The 22135-nt window shown below is 38.6% G+C and overlaps 1 protein-coding gene across 1 annotated transcript in view; it reads left to right on the forward strand.

Moving 5' to 3' along the window:
- Positions 1-22135, forward strand: part of SEMA4G (semaphorin 4G) — a 531345-nt gene that overhangs the window by 157885 nt on the left and 351325 nt on the right. The window lies entirely within an intron of this gene.

The raw sequence follows: 22135 nt of genomic DNA on the forward strand, positions 1-22135 counted from the left end.
TTTGCTTACGCACACTGTTACTGTAGGGCTATAAAACTGCGCATCGTAAATGCTCAGTACACATAAGAGGTAATATACATGTAGGTGGGAAAGGTGTGACACTTTTGTTAGTTTACATTTATAAATTGCTATCCTACAGTTATCTATTGAAAATTAACACCCTATACTTCATCTAGCATTTTGTCGACATGCGCAACACTGCCACCCTCTGTTTAGTATAGTATCCCATACCCTCTTTCAGGAGGCTATTCAATCAGATAATCTTATAGCATAGGTAGTCAGCTCATAAATAGTTTATTATTTAAACTCTCTATTACAGTGGAGGGGAATTGTGTTTAATTTAGCACCAGGCTGAGCTTTGTTATCTTCACTTGTGTATATTCTATGAAGATATTTCTTCATGTTAGGTATTACTCAGTCAATGTGAGCTGGAGGATTTGTGTTTAGATGTTCAACTTCTACAATTTATACTGAGTATTAGAGAACATTGAAATGTATATGCCTGTATAGCTATTAACCCCTCATATGTTGACCCACTGTACCTTCTGTCTCCCTCAGCCGGCGGGGGAGATGGGAGATCTCTTGAGATAACATACAGGTTACCTTACCATCTATCTTTGTACATTATGCAGATACTCTGTATCAACCATGGGAATGATCTCATCTAAGCCTATGATATGGTAAGAAAGACCTATACTATTGTGGGTTGAAGGTTTGAATTAATCCTATACTACCATAGAGATGTTACTTTAGTGTGTGAGTGCAGGTTTTAGCTAGTAACAAGTATAATACGGCCCCGCTTATATTTGAGCGTGGTGGATGTGGGATAATAGGGTTTATAAAAATATACCTAGTGCCATGTCAGAGAAAAGAGAATAATTGGTCTGCATTGTCTATATTTGTACTACCTTCCCCCCCCCCCCCGGTTAATGTGAATTCCTGGGGGGTAATATATTAGCCATTCACCCAATATGGTGAATCTTTTTTGTGGTGTTAATCCACAACCTTTCATTTATTCAGTTTTATAAATCATGCCCATGAGTGGCTATATATCACTATATTTTCCTCCAGCATTATAAGCGAGTAGAGATGGGTTCAGGAGTGACCTATTGAATTAGATTGGAGGGATTTAAAATTTAAAAAACTGAGGTTTCTTAGCTAAATATGTTTCGATAGCAATATATCTCAATTTGTTCACATTTATTTTCTTATGTTTATACTCATGAAACTGTCATATATATGATTGAACATATTCTGTATATCAGTGTTATATGTCAAAACCTCAATAAAAACTTTTGATTTAAAAAAAAAAAAAAAAAAAAAAAAAGTTACTGAGCATATTATATCAATAAATAATCAAAGAGTACCAGCAGATCCAGATCTTAACGTGGTGATCTTTCACCATAAACAATCCAGCTCCAGAAAGAGCCAAATAGCACTTACTTCTGTTTTCGTGTCCTAACGAAGGATCCAAATGCACAAGCCTAAAATTAATATATATATCTATATATATATATATTTATTAGACTTAAAGGTATATGGAAGTAATGGTAATATTGCAAAGCAAAGTGCAATCAAAAGGCTGTATGGTAGGTATGTTCTGTGGAAATTGCAATGTTTACTTACCATTGTGATTTGGAGTAATTGTCTCTGTAATTAAGCACACAATGCTGATATTAGCATTTAAACAAACAAACAAGCAAAAACAAAACAATATAAAACACTGCTTTGTAGCAGCTTATTCACAGTAATATGTAACATACTACCGACCTTTATCTCCATTTAATGTTTACCAATAGTTATCAAATCAGACTAGTCATATATGTGTAGTATGTTTCTGCAGTTAAACACTTCATCGCACTTCACTTCAATGAGTTCAATGTTATCTATATGAAACACATGAACTAATGTCATCTAGTGGTCAAATGCATTCAGATTAGAGGCAGCTATCAAGGTCTAAGAAATTAGCATATGAACCTCCTAGGTTTAGCTTTCAACTAAGAATACCAAGAGAACAAAGCAAAATTGGTGATAAAAGAAATTTTGAAAGTTGTTTAAAATTACATTTCCTATTTAAATCATGAAAGTTTTTAACAGTCAATTGACATAACAATTGAAAGCCCAATTCAGTATGCTTATCTTATCTTCTTTGAAGTTTCCTTTTAGGATATATATATATATATATATATATATATATATATATATATATATACATACACACACACACACACACACACACACACACACACCGGCCACTTTATTAGGTACACCTTGCTAGTACCGGGTTGGACCTCATTCTTCAGAACTGCCTTAATTCTTCGTGGCATAGATTCAACAAGGTGTTAAAAACATTCCTCAGACAATTTGGTCCATATTGACATGATAGCATCACGCAGTTGCTGCAGATTTTTCGGCTGCACATCCATGATGCGTATCTCCCATTCTACCACATCCCAAAGGTGCTCTATTGGATTGAGATCTGGTGACTGTGGAGGCCATTGGAGTACAGTGAACTCATTGTAATGTTCTAGAAACCAGTTTGAGATAAATTGAGCTTTGTGACATGGCGCATTATGCTGCTGGAAGTAGCCATCAGAAGATGGGTACACTGTAGTCATAAAGGGATGGACATGGTCAACACCAATACTCAGGTAGGCCGTAGCATTTAAATGATGCTTAATTGGTACTAAGGAGCCCAAAGTGTGCTAAGGAAATATCCCCCACACCATTACACCACAACCAGCCTGAACCGTTGATACAAGGCAGGTTGGATCCATGCTGTCATGTTGTTTACGCCAAATTCTGACCCTACTATCTGAATGTTGTAGCTGAAATCGAGATTCAACAAACCAGGCAACATTTTTCCAATCTTCTATTGTCCAATTTTGGTGAGTCTGTGCAATTTGTAGCCTCAGTTTCCTGTTCTTAGCTGACAGGGGTGGCACCCGGTGTGGTCTTCTGCTGCTGTAGCCCATCTGCTTCAAGGTTCGATGTGTGGTGCGTTCATAGATGGTATTCTGCATACCTTGGTTTTAATGAGTACTGTTGCCTTTCTATCGTCTTGAACCAATCTGCCCAGTCTCCTCTGACCTCGAACATCAACAAGGCATTATCGCCCACACAACTGCCGCTCGCTGGATATTTTCTCTTTTTTCTGACTATTCCCAGTAGATCAGCAGTTTTTTAAATACTCAGACCAGCCCGTTTGGCACCAACAACCATGCCACGTTCAAAGTCACTTAAATCCCCTTTCTTCCCCATTCTGATGCTCGCTTTGAACTTCAGCAAGTCATCTTCACCACTTCTAGATGCCTAAATGCATTCAGTTGCTGCCATGTGATTGGCTGATTAGCAATTTGTGTTACCAAGCAATTGAACAGGTGTATCTAATAAAGTGGCTGGTGAGTGTATGTTATAATTGAGCTCCCGCACTGATCAAGCAATTGCTATGTTGCAGAGAAGTTGAGAGTTCTAAATTTTGCAACATGCTCTCTATCCTTTCGGGGAAAGTGGGACCCAACAATTACCAGAGATAGATTAAGTGAAAAGCAGTCAAAATGAATAATAGTACATTGCAAAGCTTTTTTTTTCCCATTCTGTATGATTACCCACTTTATGAAGCGTTTCATTTTCAGTTTATTGTCCCTTGAATATTGGAAGAACTAGAAGTAATACAGGAAAATGCATTGCCTTTATTTGGAAAAAGAAGGCTAAAAATACACAAGCTACAACAGGCTGCTCCAAACAATAAGTGTACACATGAGCATGCCCTGAAGCCGTTTGTGGTAGAACAGAGCTTAGTCATATTATTGTTGAACTATATTAAGAGCCAACATATCCCCTCCCCACCCTTAGATGTGTGCAAGATTTGTGGTAAGGGCATCTTATACTGAGGGGAAAAAAATGACCCAGCTCCTGAGACAGGTTAAAAAAAATCAGCCTTTAAGTATGTAGATCAGTGTTTTTCAACCAGTGTGCCGTGAGAGATCCTCAGGTGTGCCACGGCAGACTGACAACAGTGTGACATTTTTTAAACTTTTCTTGTTTTTTACTCCCAGTGCAGGGGTAGTTTGTAGGAGACATGGCATAACAGCACAATACATACAGTATGTGTGTGTTTGTGTGTATGTGTATATATATATATGCTGTATTAGGCTACAATGTGTGATTTTTTTAACATTTTGGGATGGTGGTGTGCCTCAGGATTTTTTAATGTAAAAAAGTGTGCCACAGCAAAAAAAAGGTTAAAAATCACTGATGTAGATGATAATACAGAGGCTGATCAAGATCCTGCACATTCTCACAGTGACAAGTGCTGTGACAAACCTACATTTTGAGCATTCACATACACGTAGCCTTTACCTGATGTCATATGGACAAGTATACTGCAGTAGTGATGGGCGAATGTGTTTATATTCGAATTTGAATGTTAGAAAGAATGTTATTGTAGAAATATGATTTACATAATCAAATGTTCTTAAAAATTCTATAATCGAATGCTATTTACAGTTTTCGAATGTCACTTTCAGATTGAATGTCCACATTCGAAATTTCCAATGGAACATTCGATTTAACAAATACTATTCAAAAGTTCAATAGTTCATGTGTACATAAAAGATGCAAATATATCAATATTTCTATTTCGAATATTGCATAATATTGAAAGAAAGCATTAGAAATGCTATATTGCATAATTTGCATTGTATTAGAAAATTTTAATAGAATATTACATTTAAAGAAAGTATTAGAAATCCTATTACATTAAACGAATGATAGAATGTTGTTTAAACATTTGAAATTCGACACAGATGTACATTTCTGCTAGTTTGAGCATTAAGTCAATAAGCGGACATTTAAGACCATTTTTATTTAAATGTAATTGTAAAGGAGGCATTTTAAAATCAGTTTTGTCTGTTAAAAATGTGATGTTTTGTCCTGAATAAAACTAATATTCTTTGTATTCCTGTTTATGGAGTAGTGTCCTTGTCAGCCAATAAGCAATTAATTCTTGTGGTTGTATGTATTTTTTTATATGTTAAAGGGACATTACAGTATAAAAATATGTTCTAGTCTATTTTGCTTTTTTTTGTGTGTTTAACAAGTTTTCTCCTATTCCGTTCCTTAACAGGATCCTGCTGGGGATTGTTATATACATAAATATGTGACTCCTGATTGGCTTACTGGCTTTATCTTTTTCAGGAGCTGGGCAATTCAAAATCAAACTGTCAATATTAAATATAATTTGTTTTTAGTATACTTTGTTGAACAGCATACTTAGATAGATGCATAAACATGTGCATGTCTTAAACATAGTATACCTTTTTGTGGGATTGTCATGTGCTTAGATGTGTGACCCGATCCTTGACTGAGCCTTGTCCAAGCCCCCTCCAAGGCATTCTTATGGAAGTTATAATCTTTGACTAAGCATTGTGTACAGTGCAAAATGCATCAGGACATTCTACATATGCTGCTTGCATGTGTATCATGAGTTTTATTCAATTTGTTTAAATAAAAGTTATTTTTAACTTCCCCATACCCCAGAGTGCAAGCACTTTCTCTTCTGGATGCCCATGAATTGCCCAAACAAACCTGGGACCTCCTGGACACGCCCATAGGTCTCCCTGCCATAACTCCACCTCTTCATGTGCAACCACACCCTCCCTGCATGGCCCCGACCATAATTTGCAGTTGGGCCATTGCTCTCAAGCTTTTAATGTCCCACGGTCCCACATCCTGGAAACCATCTAGCAGATGTTGAGAGGTATGTGGCCGCAGTGATTGCAATGTTATGCATTGTTAAACACAGTTGGCATATAGTGAAACATGCACACTCCTGAGTCTATCTATTATGTTTTTCATCAAAGGATACAATAAAAGTCAAAATGGAGGTAAACTGGATTTTTTTCCCATTTATTTATTTGTTTTTGAATTGCATACACTGTTGGAATCATGAGAATTTAATTTTGACTTTCATGTCCCTTTTATAAATAAAATGCTGTAAGAATGTCCCTTTAATTTATGCAGCTTTAACCTAATTTGTTTCCTGCTAAACACGTTCAATATGTTTAATTACCGCTCCTTATTTTCTTTATAGACAACTGAGTTTAATGGGACAGTTAAGTCAAAATGAATTTAAACTTTCATGATTAAAGGGACAGTCAACACCAGAATTGTTGTTGTTTAAAAAGAAAGATAATCCCTTTATTACCCATTCCCCAGTTTTGCATAACCAACACAGTTATAATAATACATTTTACCTCTGTAATTACCTTGTATCTAAGCTTCTGCTGACTGCCCCCTTATTTCAGTTCTTTTGACAGACTTGCATTTTAGCCAATCAGTGCTCACTCCTAGGTCACTTCACATGCATGAGCTGAATGTTATCTATATAAAACACATGAACTAATGCCCTCTAGTGGTCAAAATGCATTCAGATTAAAGGCAGTCTTCAAGGTCTAAGAAATTAGCATATTAACCTCCTAGGTTTAGCTTTTAACTAAGAATACCAAGAACAAAGCAAAATTGGTGATAAAAGTAAATTGTGAAGTTGTTTAAAATTACAAGCCCTATTTAAATCATGAAAGGTTTTTTGGGACTTGACTGTCCCTTTAAGAAAGAGCGTTCAATTTAAAAAAACAAAAAACAGAGAAGCTTTACAATTTACTACTTATATAAAAATGTGCTTTGTTCTCTTGATATCCGCTGTTGAAGAGTAAACCTAAGTAGGCTCATAGGAGCTCAGGAGTGTGCATGTGCCTTCAGCGCTCTGCAAGTAGCATTTGCAACAATGTATAATATTGCTACAAACATCAGGGTTGATCACAATCCTTTTTTATCTATAAAAATTGCCTAATTTAATTATGTAGAAAAATCTTTAGATAACTTTTTGTAAAGGATTGTCATCAGCCCTAAATATAGCCACCAATCAGCAAGCACTACCCAGGTGCTGAACCAAAAATGGTCCGTCTTCTATGCTTACATTCCTGCTTTTTTAAATGAAGATAGCAAGAGAATTAAGAAAAAACGATAATAGGAGTAAATTAGAAAGAAAAAAAAAAACAATTTTGGTTTGTGCCCCTTTTTTAAAAACGTTTTAAATGTTCAAAAATGAAAAACAAATTCTGCCTGTGTCTTTGGTTTGATGTTTGTGTTTTGAAAAGTCAATAAATATTTAAAACAACAACTATTACCTTTCTGATAACAGTACAGTATTTTTCTGAGGCTACTATGTATACAAAAGTATTTAAAATGATACAAAACAGATAAAACTACCTTTAGGTTGCATGTATAAGTTGTATTATGACATGCAAATATTGCCTAAATGACATTATTTTTTTACACTTGGTTCCATCACCTCTTTAAACGGTCCCATTTTATAGATAAAAAAAAAATCCAAAATCCAAACCTTTTTCGGCCCCAAGCAGTTTGGATAAAGGGTTTTCTACTTATACTTAAAGGGACACTGAACCCAAATTTTTTCTTCCGTGATTCAGATAGAGCATGCAATTTTAAGCAACTTTCTAGTTCACTCCTATTATCAAATTTTCTCCATTCCCTTGGTATCTTTATTTGAAAAGCAAGAATGTAAGTTTAAATGCCGGCCCATTTTCGGTGAACAACCTGGGTTGTTCTTGCCGATTGGTGGATAAATTCACCCACCAATAAACAAGTTCTGTCCAGGTTACTGAACCAAAAATTGCCTCCTTAGCTTAGATGCCTTCTTTTTCAAATAAAGATAGCAAGAGAATGAAGAAAAATTGATAATAGGAGTAAATGAGAAAGTTGCTTAAAATTGCATGTTCTATCTGAATCACGAAAGAACAAATTTGGGTTCAGTGTCCCTTTAAGTATAGAAACTTTCAGTATAGGTAGGGATAGCACAGATTTTTTTTTAGCTATTTCAAATGCAGATATAAAGGTAAAGGAGCTATTTGTGAACAATTTAATACTCTCCAGCAGGTAAAATGTGAGAACATGCATTTCTTTAATTCAGCTTCCAATAATAAACTCTATTTTCCCTAACTTGATAATAAAATACTTATCCATCCTGTATTTTCTATATTATTTGAAGATTTCAAGCGTTGTCATTGAATACGAAACTCTGCACAACCTTTTCAAATATTATTGTCATGTGGCAGTACTGCCGTTTTATTCATTTAAGTAAATGGGAATTATTTAGATCAGTTGAGTGTCTAAAAAAATGGCAGTGCTGTGCAGAAAGAACAATATTAAACAGAGACCAATGTAACCGTAAAAAAGGGACAGAGGAATGAATGAACCATTTCTTTCCAACAGATACTAGACTTGCAATGTTCATAAACAGTTAACTCTTATAATTACCAATAATTAACAGTATTTCATGGGTTACGATTACATTTACTGAATGCCAAAATACCGCATACAATCATCACAGCAAAAATGTTGCATTTCATTTAGGAAATGAAAATTGATTGCCATAGTGACTGAAATCAGCTCACCGTTTCTTGGCCAGAATACAAATAAGATATATGGTAATTTATCAGGGGAATTTCGCTGATATGTCAGAAAAGCATAAAACAGACGTGGCACGATTCTCTTTTATAATCCCAAGACTTTTGTGACTGGAGAGCACTGTAATCCCTTGTGCATAGCAAGGTTTTGTACTATGGCAAAGAAGGGGTTAAAATAAAAGTAATTCTTTTTACATTAGAAGAGTATTCCTACAATTTCAGATACACGTCCACCCCAAAGGGGTTAGCACATAGTCATGCACGCAGGCACAATGAGAAGGACATAGCCAGTAATCCAATCAGGAACAGTGTAGCTGCGTATCACATGATTCAGATAAAGCATGCAATTTTAAACAACTTTCCAATTTACTACTATTTTCTTTTTTGCATTTTCTGGGTATCATTTGTTGAAAAGCATACCTACGTAGGCTCAGGAGCTGCAGTGTACTACTTGGAGCTAGCTGCTGATTGGTGTCTGTGCATATATGCCTGTTGTCATTGGCTCACCCAATGTGTTCAGCTAGCTCCCACTAGTGCATTGCTGTTCCTTCAGCTAAGGATACCAACATAATGAAGCACATTTGATAATAGAAGTAAATTGGAAAATTGTTTAAAATTGTATGCTCTGTCTGAATTATGAAAGAAAAAAAAAATGGGTTTAACTTCACTTTAAATCCCAAATTAAATGTTTAAGCATTCATTGCTTTTGTTGCATGTTTTTTTGCTGTAGTTTTTTATTGTTGTAATTTCCACTTTCCTTACTTTTGTATGTTGCATTTTACTTATTCCCTCTCCAGGATATAAAAAGATCCCTCAGTGCTTATGATTGTCAATAGCAAAGATGATTAAGTAAACATATTTAGTTGTCTTTTTGAATGGGTGCATACATAGACTGCTCTGAAATGGTTAAACTCTGAAAATTTCAATGACAGTTTTAAATGCTTAGACAAAGAATAAATATACATTATATATATATATATGTGTGTGTGTGTGTGTGTTTGTATGTGTAATTGTTGTAATTGTATAAATGTATGTATATATAAAAGATAATTCCCCTTTAAACTGTGACAAATATCTCATCTAATGTTTTGTGGAATATAAAAGTAGGAGTTCCCTTTTAATATCCAAGCAGACACTCCCTAGTCCGGTTTCTCCCCATTATTTTACTTTACATGTAGTGATGGCGTTGGATCACTTTGGTGCACGGTACACAATAGGCAAATAAAGAAAAGCATAAATCCTTTTAAATCATGGTGTTGATCAGTCACACAGTAGAGATGTGAACTTCTCAATGGCTTTATGTCAGAGACCTCGCTCACCTGGGTGTCTGGCAGTCTCGCTGCAGAGCGTTACTGTGCACATATGCTTCTCTTATTTCCCCTTGAACTCATCGTCAGGTGCACGCAAGTCATTTTGCAGTGTTGCGACTATTTGAGACTGTATATAATTTTGATGCAATGGTTAATGGTTTTGTCTATCCATATCTTACTGTTGATTTGTTCTGCTTTATCCCTTTATACTTGACTCTAAACATGTTCTGCTTAGCCCATACCTCCCCGCGGCAAATATTTGAAATCTGGTGGGCAGGAGCAGGGACGGGGCTTAAAAAAAATCATAAGACCAAAGTAATATAAATAAAATTCTAAATAAAGTCATATCTTTTAATACTCTTACACAGCAAATCAAACACAAGTTCAAACCAGTGGTATAGCTATGTGAGCTCTGTATTTAATTAGCCTTTGCAGAGACAGTGCTAAATATGTTTATCTTAGTTGGACATTTAATAATAGATTCTTTAAAACTGCTCTCTGCATTCCCCATTAATATTCTAGATTCTGGCCTTTAAAGTCAGCAAAAATGCACAGTAACACACTACATATCATACACTTACACATGCAGATACACGCACTACATATCATACACTTATACAGGCAGATACACACACACACACACACTACATATCATACACTTATACAGGCAGATACACACACACACACACTACATAGCATACACTTATACAGGCAGATACACACACTACACAGCATGCACTTTTACATGCAGATTTACATACACACTATACATACAGATACACACAAACACACACTACATAGCTTACACTTATACAGTATCTCACATAAGTGAGTACACCCCTCACATTTTTGTAAATATTTTATTATATCTTTTCATGTAACAACACTGAAGAAATGACACTTTGCTACAATGTAAAGTAGTGAGTGTACAGCCTGTATAACAGTGTAAATTCGCTGTCCCCTCAAGATAACTCAACACACAGCCATTAATGTCTAAACCATTGGCAACAAAAGTGAGTACACCCCTAAGTGGAAATATCCAAATTGGGTCCAAAGTGTCAATATATTGTGTGGCCACCATTATTTTCCAGCACTGCATTAACCCTCTTGGCATGGAGTTCACCAGAGCTTCACAGGTTGCCACTGGAGTCCTTTTCCACTCCTCCATGATGACATCGTGGAGTTGGTGGATGTTAGAGACCTTGCGCTCCCCCACCTTCCGTTTGAGGATGCCCCACAGATGCTTAATAGTGTTTAGGTCTGGAGACATGCTTGGCCAGTCCATCACCTTTACCCTCAGCTTCTTTAGCAAGGCAGTGGTCGTCTTGGAGGTGTGTTTGGGGTCGTTATCATGTTGGAATACTGCCCTGTAGCCCAGTCTCCAAAGTGAGGGGATCATGCTCTGCTCCAGTATGTCACAGTACATGTTGGCATTCATGGTTCCCTCAATGAACTGTAGGTCCCCAGTCCCGGCAGCACTCATGCATGCCCAGACCATGACACTCCCACCACCATGCTTGACTGTAGGCAAGACACACTTGTCTTTGTACTCCTCACCTGGTTGCCGCAACACACGCTTGACTCCATCTGAACCAAATAAGATGATCTTGGTTTCATTGGACCACAGGACATGGTTCCAGTAATCCATGTCCTTAGTCTGTTTGTCTTCAGCAAACTGTTTGTGGGCTTTCTTGTGCATCATCTTCAGAAGAGGCTTCCTTCTGGGATGACAGCCATGCAGACCGATTTGATGCAGTGTGCGGCGTATGGTCTGAGCACTGACAGGCTGACCCCTCACCCCTTCAACCTTTGCCGCAATGCTGGCAGCACTCATACATCTATTTCCCAAAGACAATCTCTGGATATGATGCTGAGCATGTGCAATCAACTTCTTTGGTCGATCATGTCGAGGCCTGTTCTGAGTGGAGCCTGTCTTGTGAAACCGCTGTATGGTCTTGCCCACTGTGCTGCAGCTCAGTTTCAGGGTCTTTGCAATCTTCTTATAGCCTATGCCATCTTTATGTAGAGCAACAATTCTTTTTTTCAGATCCTCAGAGAGTTCTTTACCATGAGGTGCCATGTTGAACTTCCAGTGACCAGTATGAGATAGTGTGAGAGCGATAACACCAAATTTAACACACCTGCTCCCCATTCACACCTGAGACCTTGTAACACTAACGAGTCACATGACACCGGGGAGGGAAAATTACTGATTGGGCCGAATATGGGCATCTCCACTTAGGGGTGTACTCACTTTTGTTGCCAACGGTTTAGACATTAATGGCTGTATGTTGAACTATTTTGAGGGGACAGCAAATTTACACTGTTATACAGGCTGTACACTCACTACTTTACATTGTAGTAAAGTGTGATTTCTTCAGTGTTGTCACATGAAAAGATATAATAAAATATTTACAAAAATGTGAGGGGTGTACTCACTTTTGTGAAATACTGTATATGCAGATACACACACTACATAGCATACACTTATACATGCAGACACACACACTACATAGCATACACTTATACATGCAGATACACACTTGTACATACAGATACACACTCACTACATAGCTTATATTCATACATGCATGCACGCACACATGCGCACACACACACACACACACATTACATAGCATACACTTATACATGCAGATACACACACACACACACTTATACATACATACACACACACACACTACATAGCATACACTTATACATGCAGATACACACACACACTACATAGCTTACACTTATACATGCAGATACACACACGTAGATACACACTACATAGTATACACTTACACATGCAGATACACACACACTATATAGTATACACTTATACATGCAGATACACACACTAAATAGCATACACTTATACATGCAGATACACACTTGTACATGCAGATACACACACACACTACATAGCTTACATTTATACATGCTTGCGCACACACACACACACACACATTACATAGCATACACTTATACATGCAGATACACACTTGTACATGCAGATACACACACACACTACATAGCTTACATTTATACATGCTTGCACACACACACACATTACATAGCATACACTTATACATGCAGATACACACACACACATACACTTATACATACAGATACACACCCTCACACACACACTACGTAGCTTACATTTATACATGCACGCATGCACACACACAAATTACATAGCATACACTTATACATGCAGATACACACACACACAACATAGCTTACACTTATACATGCAGATACACACACACACACTACATCATATATGCACACACACACACATATTACATAGCATACACTTATACATGCAGACACACAAACACACTATATAGCATACACTTATACATGCAGACACACACACACACACACACTTATACATACAGATACACACACAACATAGCTTACACTTATACATGCAGATACACACACACACTACATCATATATGCACACACACCCACATTACATAGCATACACTTATACATGCAGATACACACACATACACTTATACATAGAGATACACACACACACTACATAGATTACACTTATACATGCAGATACACACACACACTACATAGCATACACTTATACATGCAGACACACACACTACATAGCATACTTATACATGCAGATACACACTTGTACATACAGATACACACACACTACATAGCTTATATTCATTCATGCATGCATGCACACATGTGTACACACACACACACACACACACATTACATAGCATACACTTATACATGCAGATACACACACACACACACTACATCATATATGGGTGTCTGTAATTCATTGTATGGGGTTCTGGGGTTGGCAAGCACATTAGCTGGCAGTCTGAGGCTGCCACTGTTCGTTACCCTTGTTTTAGCACTGCTCATTGTATAAAACTTAAGGCATGTTAGTATTATCACCAGGGGTTAGATGTCATCACTACCAGAGGTTAGAGGTCACCATTACCTGAGGTCAGAGGGTATACAGCCTTCTTTCTCCTGCTTAACCCACACAACATTTTTTTTCCACAGGGAATCTAACAGGTATATAACCCTGGGAGAGAAAAGCCAGCTGCTTCCGAGTATGGGCCCAATATAATTTTTTTTTTTTTTAATGCATGGGGCAATGCGGGACAGATGGCTAGCAACCCGGAACAGCGGGACAGACCCTTAAAATCGGGACTGTCCCACGAAAATCGGGACAGTTGGGGGGTATGGCTTAGCCTGACCCTTTGCCAAATTCTGGTATTGAAGCATTTTAATGATTTGATACCTTGAGTTTTGTCACTTATGACTGGTTTTCAGCTTTGAGCTGAATACTGAATAAATACAGTCAAATTGTATAATTGACGGGTATAATAAAAACAAAAGCAGTAGATTTTATTTTCTGACAAATTTCAATATTTCCTTCCATTTGTCAACCCCCATGTATCATGTGACAAAGATCAGCCAATCACAGACTTATACACCATGAACTCAATTAGAAAGTCTTTTAAATCTGCATGCTCTATCTGAATCCTGAAAGTTTAATTTTGACTTTAGTGTGCCTTTTAACTACTCTCAGGTAATTAAAGCCACAAATCTAACAGTTACTGGGAAAAAATATTTCCTTTGTTCATTATAAATGAAATGACAGAGGTTGAAGGTAGACATCATTTTTGCTGAGATAAAATGTTGCTGCATAGAAACCTTGCTTGAGTAGGATGGGCTCCAAGACAACGTGAAATAAATGTACTTCGGGATGAAATCCAAGGAAGCGGAACGCCGCAGAGATTCGTAATTTACTTATTGTCCTGCTTTGTTACATGAAAATACAACCTATACAATTGTTCTGAGAGCTTAATCATGATGTAATGATGCACATTCAAGATCAGGAGAGCATTGAGGAGCTGTTTTAAACAAAGACATTTCTTTTTACTAAAAAAAAAAAATAGCACAGCTGGCTACATGGTTACAGGGTTCTGTGATCATTTTATAGCTGCTTAAGCCATAAATTAATTTTAATAGAATCAATAATGCTGGCTCACTTAATTAGAAGCCAATGTAGTTAAAAATATGGGAAAAATAGATGTAAGCTGTCAGCTTGCTTAAAGGGACACAATAACCAAATGTTAAAGCACTTGAAAGTGCTGCAGCATAGCTGTAAAAAGCTGACTAGAAAATATCACCTGAACATCTTTATGTAAAAATAGAAGACATTTTACCTCAAAATGTCCTAACTATTCACACCCCACTGCAAAGAGACTTAAGGCAGCTAATCAGGATGCTAGTCCCAGGACTTGCAGGGGAGTTGCACCTGGCATGTGCAGGCACAGTCAGGTTATATTAAAGGACCAGTCAATATAGTAGATTTGCATAATCAACAAATGCATTATAAGAAGACAATGCAATAGCACTCAGTCTGAACTTCAAATGAGTTGTAGATTTTTGTTAAATAAATTGCAAAGTTATGTCTATTTCCACTCCCCCTGTATCATGTGACAGCCATCAGCCAATCACAAATGCATATAGGTATATGCGGTGAATTCTTGCACATGCTCAGTAGGAGTTGGTGACTCAAAAAGTGTAAATATAAAAAGAATGTGCACATTTTGTTAATGGAAGTAAATTGGAAAGTTGTTTAAAATTGCATGCTGTATCTGAATCATGAAGTTTAATTTTGACTTGAGTGTCCCTTTAAGGAAGTTTACTATGAAATCGTACAAAATTTCAGCGAAATCTCATGAGATCACAGAAAAGCAAGACCTTAGCACTGCTGATGCTGATTGGTTATTTTTTTTGTTTGTTTGTTTTTTTTCATCTTGCAGCTGGACAGCAGCTGAAGTGTAACTAGCTGTTCACAGGGCACTTACTCTGGTGAGCTGAATAAATGTATAGGTAAAGTATCTTCCATTTTTAAATTGAGATGTTCAGGTAATATTTTATTTCAGCTTTTTACAGTTATGCTGCATCACTTTCAAGTGATTTAGCATATGAATAATATTATGTCCCTTTTAAGAAGTTTGAATCTTGTTGTACTGTTTAGTATTTGGTGAACAATTGTCTGATTATGGATAAATGAAATAGCAATTGCTGTAAATAAAGCTTTGTGTTTTATATTTGTAGTAGAAGCCGTTGCAATCAGTGTTTTCACAGGGGTGAACAGCCGTAGCTATAGTAACTGGTTTTTAAAACCATAAAATTGGCTTGGATTAGTTTACATTTGTTCTGAGACAGCAGATCTGCAATATTGTTGGCTATTGCAAAAATATAGGAGAGATTGTAATAAATAAAAAAGCTTACACAAAAGGGACACATAAGTCAAAATCATGCTTTAATGATTAAAATAGAACATGCAGTTTTAACAGACTTTCCAATATACTTCCATTATCAAATGTTGTAAATTTTTATATGCAAATGAAGGCACCAGCTACTATTGAGCATGTGCAAGAGTATACGTATAGGAGTCTGTGATTGGCTAATGGCTGTCACATGATACAGGGTGCTGCCAAATTGTCAGAATAAAACCTACTCCTTATTTAAAATTCAGAGTTATGCAATTCTACTGTATTTAATGGTACTTTTAGGCCAAGATTTTTCATGTGGCAAATGACCTGATCAATACATAATTTCTCCAACATTGGTGTGTCCGGTCCACGGCGTCATCCAATGGCAAAGAGCACAGCAAAAGCTGTCCATATAGTCCCTCCTAGGCTCCGCCCACCCCAGTCATTCTCTTTGCCGTTGCACAGGCAACATCTCCACGGAGATGGTGAAGAGTATGTGGTGTTTAGTTGTAGTTTTTTATTCTACTATCAAGAGTTTGTTATTTTAAAATAGTGCTGGTATGTACTATTTACTCTGAAACAGAAAAAGATGAAGAGTTCTGTTTGTGAGAGGAATATGATTTTAGCAGCAGTAACTAAAATCGTTTGCTGTTTCCACATAGGACTGTTGAGATGAAATAATTTCAGTTGGGGGAAACAGTTGGTAGACTTTTCTACTTAAGGTATGACTAGCCATTTTTCTAACAAGACTGTGTAATGCTGGAAGGCTGTCATTTCCCCTCATGGGGACCGGTAAGCCATTTTCTTAGACTCAAACAGAATAAAGGGCTTAATATGGGCTATAAAACTGGTAGACACTTTTATGGGCAAGATCGATTGCTTTATTTGGGCATTTTATACAGCTTGATGTTGATATTCACACTTATAAACTTTGGGGAACGTTTTTTAACGTCAGGCACTGGTTTAGACACCTTTCCAGTCAGGAAGGGCCTTCCCTGTAGTAGGCTGAGCCTCATTTTCGCGCCATTACTGCGCAGTTACTTTTGAGAGCAGGACATGCAGCTGCATGTGTGTGGGTCTGAAAGTAGTTGAAAAGGTTCCTAGATTAAGACACTGTGGTGAAAATGTGGTTAAATTTGAACAATTCCTTCATAGTTTTTCACATATTCAGTAATAAAGTGTGCCCTGTTTAAAATTTAAAGAGACAGTAACGGTTTTGTTTAAAAACGGTTTTTGTACTTTATTGACAAGTTTAAGCCTGTTTAACATGTCTGTACCTTCAGATAAGCTATGTTCTGTATGTATGGAAGCCAATGTGTCTCCCCCTTCAAAATTGTGTGATAATTGTACCATAGCGTCCAAACAAAGTAAGGACAGTACTGCCACAGATAGTAAAGTTGCCCAAGATGATTCATCAGATGAAGGGAGTAGACATAGTTCTACATCATCTCCTTCTGTGTCTACACCAGTTTTGTCCACGCAGGAGACCCCTAGTACTTCTAGCGCGCCAATGCTTGTTACTATGCAGCAATTGACGGCAGTAATGGATAACTCCATAGCAAATATTTTATCCAAAATGCCTGCATTTCAGAGAAAGCGCGATTGCTCTGTTTTAAACACTGTAGAGCAGGAGGGCGCTGATGATAATTGCTCTGTCATACCCTCACACCAATCTGAAGTGGCCATGAGGGAGGTTTTGTCAGATGGGGAAATTTCAGATTCAGGTAGAATTTCTCAACAGGCAGAACCTGATGTTGTGACATTTAAATTTAAATTAGAGCATCTCCGCGCACTGCTTAAGGAGGTGTTATCTACTCTGGATGATTGTGACAACCTGGTCATTCCAGAAAAATTGTGCAAGATGGACAAGTTCCTAGAGGTTCCGGTGCACCCCGACACTTTTCCTATACCCAAGCGGGTGGCGGACATAGTGAATAAGGAGTGGGAGAAGCCCGGCATACCTTTTGTTCCCCCTCCTATATTTAAGAAATTATTTCCTATGGTCGACCCCAGAAAGGACTTATGGCAGACAGTCCCTAAGGTCGAGGGGGCAGTTTCTACACTAGCCAAGCGCACTACTATTCCTATCGAGGATAATTGTGCTTTCAAAGATCCTATGGATAAAAATTGGAGGGTTTGCTTAAAAAGATTTTTGTACAGCAAGGTTACCTCCTGAAACCTATTTCGTGCATTATTCCTGTCACTACAGCAGCGTGCTTCTGGCTCGAGGAACTAGAAAAGTCGCTCAGTAGAGAGACTCCGTATGAGGAGGTTATGGACAGAGTTCACGCACTTAAGTTAGCTAATTCCTTTATTTTAGATGCCGCTTTGCAGTTAGCTAGATTAGCGGCGAAAAATTCTGGGTTTGCAATTGTGGCGCGCAGAGCGCTCTGGCTAAAGTCTTGGTCAGCGGATGTATCTTCCAAGACAAAATTGCTTAATATCCCCTTCAAGGGTAAAACTCTTTTTTGGCCAGAATTGAAAGAGATTATCTCAGACATCACTGGGGGTAAGGGCCACGCCCTCCCACAAGATAGGCCTTTCAAAGCCAAGAATAAGTCTAATTTTCGTTCCTTTCGCAATTTCAGGAACGGACCGGCCTCCAACTCTGCAGCCTCTAGACAAGAGGGTAATGCTTCGCAAACCAAACCAGCTTGGAAACCGATGCAAGGCTGGAACAAGGGTAAGCAGGCCAAGAAACCTGCTGCTGCTAACAAAACAGCATGAAGGAGTAGCCCCCGATCCGGGAGCGGATCTAGTAGGGGGCAGACTCTCTCTTCACTCAGGCTTGGGCAAGAGATGTTCAGGATCCCTGGGCAATAGAAATAGTTTCTCAGGGTTATCTTCTGGAATTCAAGGAACTACCCCCAAGGGGAAGGTTCCACATGTCTCACTTATCTTCAAACCAAATAAAGAGACAGGCATTCTTACATTGTGTAGAAGACCTGTTAAAAATGGGAGTGATACACCCAGTTCCAACCGTGGAACAAGGAATGGGGTTTTACTCAAATCTGTTTGTAGTTCCCAAAAAAGAGGGAACTTTCAGACCAATTCTGGATTTAAAGATCCTAAACAAATTTCTCAGAGTGCCATCGTTCAAAATGGAAACCATTCGAACGATTTTACCTACAATCCAGGAGGGTCAATTTATGACTACCGTGGATCTAAAGGATGCGTATCTACATATTCCTATCCACAAAGATCATCATCAGTTCCTAAGGTATGCCTTTCTGGACAAACATTACCAGTTTGTGGCTCTCCCATTCGGGCTAGCCACTGCTCCAAGGATTTTCACAAAGGTACTCGGGTCCCTTCTAGCGGTTCTAAGACCAAGGGGCATTGCAGTGGCACCTTACTTGGACGACATTCTGATACAAGCGTCGTCTCTTTCAAAGGCAAAGGCTCACACAGACATCGTTCTGGCCTTTCTCAGATCTCACGGATGGAAAGTGAACATAGAAAAAAGTTCCCTGTCTCCGTCGACAAGAGTTCCTTTCTTGGGGACAATAATAGATTCTTTAGAAATGAAGATTTTCTTGACAGATGTCAGAAAATCAAAACTTCTAAACGCTTGTCAAGTTCTTCATTCTGTTCCACGTCCTTCCATAGCTCAGTGCATGGAAGTAGTAGGGTTGATGGTTGCAGCAATGGACATAGTTCCTTTTGCGCAAATTCATCTAAGACCATTACAACTGTGCATGCTGAAACAGTGGAATGGGGACTATACAGACTTGTCTCCAGTGATTCTCCTGCCACCTATCTGCGATCCACATCCCAGGAGTGGAAAACTGGGAGGCGGATTATCTGAGTCGTCAGACATTCCATCCGGGGGAGTGGGAACTCCACCCGGAGATCTTTGCCCAGTTGACTCAATTATGGGGCATTCCAGACATGGATCTGATGGCGTCTCGTCAGAACTTCAAGGTTCCTTGCTACGGGTCCAGATCCAGGGATCCCAAGGCGACTCTAGTGGATGCATTAGTAGCGCCTTGGACCTTCAACCTAGCTTATGTGTTCCCACCGTTTCCTCTCATTCCCAGGCTGGTAGCCAGGATCAAGCAGGAGAGGGCCTCGGTGATCTTGATAGCTCCTGCGTGGCCACGCAGGACTTGGTATGCAGACCTGGTGAATATGTCATCGGCTCCACCATGGAAGCTACCTTTGAGACAGGATCTTCTAGTACAAGGTCCATTCGAACATCCAAATCTAGTTTCCCTTCAGCTAACGGCTTGGAAATTGAACGCTTGATTTTATCTAAGCGTGGGTTTTCGGATTCTGTAATAGATACTCTGATACAAGCCAGAAAACCTGTAACTAGGAAGATTTACCATAAAATATGGAAAAGATATATCTGTTGGTGTGAATCCAAGGGATTCTCATGGAGTAAGATCAAAATTCCTAGGATCCTTTCCTTTCTCCAAGAAGGTTTGGATAAGGGATTATCAGCGAGTTCTCTAAAGGGACAGATTTCTGCTTTATCTGTCTTGTTACACAAACGACTGGCAGCTGTGCCTGATGTTCAAGCTTTTGTTCAGGCTTTGGTCAGGATCAAGCCTGTTTACAGACCTTTGACTCCTCCCTGGAGTCTGAATTTAGTTCTTTCAGTTCTTCAAGGGGTTCCGTTTGAACCTCTACATTCCATAGATATCAAAATATTATCTTGGAAAGTTCTGTTTTTGGTTGCTATTTCTTCCGCTAGAAGAGTTTCTGAGTTATCTGCTTTGCAGTGTAATCCGCCCTATCTGGTGTTCCATTCAGATAAGGTTGTTTTGCGTACTAAACCTGGTTTCCTTCCAAAGGTTGTTTCCAACAAGAATATTAACCAGGAAATAGTTGTGCCTTCTTTGTGTCCGAATCCAGTTTCAAAGAAGGAACGTTTGTTACACAATCTAGATGTAGTTCGTGCTTTAAAGTTCTATTTAGAAGCAACAAAGGATTTCAGACAAACGTCTTCTCTGTTTGTCGTTTATTCTGGCAAGAGGAGAGGTCAAAAAGCTACTGCTATCTCTCTTTCCTTTTGGCTGAAAAGCATCATCCGATTGGCTTACGAGACTGCCGGACGGCAGCCTCCTGAACGCATCACAGCTCACTCTACTAGGGCTGTGGCTTCCACATGGGCCTTCAAGAACGAGGCTTCTGTTGATCAGATATGTAAGGCAGCGACTTGGTCTTCCCTGCACACTTTTGCCAAATTCTACAAATTTGATACTTTTGCTTCTTCAGAGGCTATTTTTGGGAGAAAGGTTTTGCAAGCCGTGGTGCCTTCCGTCTAGGCAACCTGATTGGCTCCCTCCCTTCATCCGTGTCCTAAAGCTTTGGTATTGGTTCCCACAAGTTATGGATGACGCCGTGGACCGGACACACCAATGTTGGAGAAAACAGAATTTATGCTTACCTGATAAATTACTTTCTCCAACGGTGTGTCCGGTCCACGGCCCGCCCTGGTTTTTTAATCAGGTTTGATGAATTTCTTTCTCTAACTACAGTCACCACGGCACCCTATAGTTTCTCCTGTTTTTTTCTCCTGTCCGTCGGTCGAATGACTGGGGTGGGCGGAGCCTAGGAGGGACTATATGGACAGCTTTTGCTGTGCTCTTTGCCATTTCCTGTTGGGGAAGAGAATATTCCCACAAGTTATGGATGACGCCGTGGACCAGACACACCGTTGGAGAAAGTAATTTATCAGGTAAGCATAAATTCTGTTTTTGATTACTTATTCTGCAACTGGTGCCACATCTATAAGCTTGTAAGAAGTACATGAAACATTTAAATATTTATAGTTTGTCAGGAGCCGAAAATGTCCGCCAAGCTCCACCCACCAATTGTATTTTGGTACGTTAAGTTTCTCCAATTATGATCGACTCATGAATACATTTCTTTTCAAAGGCATGGCGTCCACAATTTTATTCCTTACTGTTGGGCATATCAACACCTGGCTACCAGGAGGAGGCAAAGGTACCCCGGGCCCAGCCAAAGGTTTAAATATCCCTCCCACTTCCCCCATCCAACCCAGTCATTCTTTGCCTTTTGTCACTAGAGGAGGATGGCA

This window comes from Bombina bombina, chromosome 9 (genome assembly GCF_027579735.1).
Source record: "Bombina bombina isolate aBomBom1 chromosome 9, aBomBom1.pri, whole genome shotgun sequence".
In the NCBI taxonomy this organism is placed as follows: domain Eukaryota; kingdom Metazoa; phylum Chordata; class Amphibia; order Anura; family Bombinatoridae; genus Bombina; species Bombina bombina.